The sequence below is a fragment of the Elephantulus edwardii genome, unplaced genomic scaffold (genome assembly GCF_000299155.1).
Source record: "Elephantulus edwardii isolate Elephantulus edwardi_28Jun2011 unplaced genomic scaffold, EleEdw1.0 scaffold00013, whole genome shotgun sequence".
Lineage (NCBI taxonomy): Eukaryota > Metazoa > Chordata > Mammalia > Macroscelidea > Macroscelididae > Elephantulus > Elephantulus edwardii.
The window spans coordinates 540389-543006 of NW_006399763.1; the positions used below are offsets into that span (position 1 = coordinate 540389).

General features: G+C 41.1%; 1 pseudogene; it reads left to right on the forward strand.

Moving 5' to 3' along the window:
* The first annotated feature begins 1461 nt into the window (after positions 1-1461).
* LOC102870055 lies at positions 1462-2040 on the forward strand (annotated as a pseudogene).
* Positions 2041-2618: the final 578 nt, after the last annotated feature.

The following is a 2618-nucleotide window of genomic DNA, read 5'->3' on the forward strand; positions in this document are numbered from 1 at the left end:
ACAGCTAAAATAGTATATTGACAGAGAGCTGCAAGAATTTCAAACTGGGTTTGAAGGGGCCATGGCATGAGGGATATTGATGACAACAGATGTATCTGGGCTAAAAGCAGAGAATATCAGAAGAATGTCTATCTATTTATCCTTTATTGACAATGCAAAGGTATTTGACTGCCAGATCACTAAAAAAAACAAAACAAAACAAAACAAAAACCACAACAAAACAAAACACAACTACAGCTAACATTGAGAGTAATAGGAATTCCAGAACACTTAATTATGCACATGAAAAATCTGTATCTAGAACAAGAAGCTGTTGTCCAAACACAACAAGGAGATACTGTGTGATTTAAAATCAAGAAAGGTGTGTATAAAGGCTGTATCCTCTCTCCATACCTATGCAATCTGTATGTTTAGCAAGTAATTCAATAAGTTGAACCCTACGAAGAAGAATGTGGCATCAGGATTAGAGGAAGACTCATCAACAACCAACACTATGCAAATGACACAATGGAGGATTTGAGGTGATTGCTGCAGAAGATCAAGGACTATAGCTTTCAGTATGGACTACATCTCAACATTAAGAAAAACATCCTCCCCACTGGGCCAATAGGCAACATCATGATATATAAAGATTGGAATTGTCAATGGTTTCATCGAACTAGGATCCACTATTAACACTGTTGGTACCAGCAGTCAGGATATCAGGAAACACTTAACTTTAGAAAAGTCTGTTGTCAGGGACTTCTCCAAATTACTAAAGAACAGAGATGTCAGTTTAAAGATTAAGTAGTGCTTGATTCAAATCAGTCTTTATTATTATTATTATTATTATTATTATTATCATCATCATCATTATTAATTTTAATGAAAATTTACAGAGACTTTGGATTTCCATTCATTCATTGTTGCACTTTTCTCCCTGCCCCTGCCCCCTCAGTACACTCTCTCTTTGAAAAGTAAAAGAAAAATTCTTTCATTGTTTTACAATCTCTCCCCCCAGGTCCACTCCACTATGCAGTCTTCGTTCTGGACTCCTGTCATGACACTAATACCCAATCACATATCCCTTTTAAACAGTTCTCCCCTTATCTGCTTCAATGCAGTACACATTATTTATCCCATTTCTCAGTTTCCCCCGCAACCCCAATGTCATTCCTGTTTTACAACAGTCAAATTAGTCTTTCTAACAACCTGCTATGCATCCCGAGAGCTGGACAATGAAAAAGGTAACAGAAGAATTGATGCCTTTGAGCTGTGTTGAAAAGAGTACTGAAAATTCAACAGACTGCCAAAAGAATGAGTAGATACGTCTTGGAGACCGTGCAGCTAGAGTAAGAATGGTGAAGTTTCATCTTACATACATTAGGCATGTTGCATCATGCTTGGAAAAAAAAAGAGGGTCCGTGAAGAAGAGGAAGACTCTCAATGAGATGGATTGAGCTCTTCCTGTTCTCCATCACAATGCAGGATCAAGGCTAGAAAAAAGAGGACCCTATGTAGGAGCTTTGCATCTACAAGCTCTGCCCCAACATCTGTGTAGGTGAGCATGGATACAGACTGACCGGGACAGCCAAAGTGTTGGAACAGCTCAGAGGCTGGACTCCACATTCCCCAAAGCTAGATACATTGTCAGATCCTGAGGTATTAGGAGAAATGAAAAAGTTCCTGTCCACTGCACAGTACATGGGACCAAGGCAGAAAAAAATCCTGGAGAAAGGTGTAAAGGTAAGGGAATATGAATTAAGAAAAAAAATAACTTCTCAGATACTGGAAACTGGTTTTGGGATCCAGGAGCACATCGATCTGAGGATCAAATATGACCCCAGCATTCTTATCTATCGCCAGGACTTTTCTGTGGTGTTGGGTAGGCCAGGTTTCAGCATCGCAGACAAGAAGCAAAGGACAGGCTGTACTGGGGCCAAACACAGAATCAGCAAAGAGGAGGCCATGTGGTGGTTCCACCAAAAGGATGTTGGGATCATCCTTTGTGGCAAGTTAATTTCCATTTCAATCCAAAAGGCCAATAAAATGTTTTCCTGAAGCATAGAGAGAAAGACAGAGAGGGGGAGGAAGGGGGAGGGCAAGGGAGGGAAAAAGGGGAGAGTAACCCTATGGACAAAAGATCTGAACGCCATTCTATCCTGTACCTTCCTTACACTTGTTGACACACAACAGCCCACTGCAGCAGTCATCGTATCAATCCACCTGGTCAAGGGTCTTCCTCTTCTTCCCTGACCCTCTAACCATCCCAGCATCATTTCCCTCTCCAAGGAATAGCCCCTACAAAGTATGTGAGGTGAAGCCTCATCATTTTTCTATCTAAAGAACACTCTGGCTGCACCCTCTCCAAGACATATCTGTTCTTTTGGCAGTCCATGGGATGTTCAGGGCTCTTCTCTGACATCACAGCTCAAAGGCATCAATTCTTCTTCTGTCATCTTTATTCACTGTCCAGCTCTCAGATGCAGAGCAAGTAATCGGAAAGACTATGGCCTGAATTAAGGTATATCTTCTTCCTCAAACTGGCATCATTATTCCTCAATAATTTAGGTCTCTAACTGCAGATTTTCCCAGTGCAATGAGCCTCCTTATTTCCTGACTGCTGGTGCCAAGGGTGT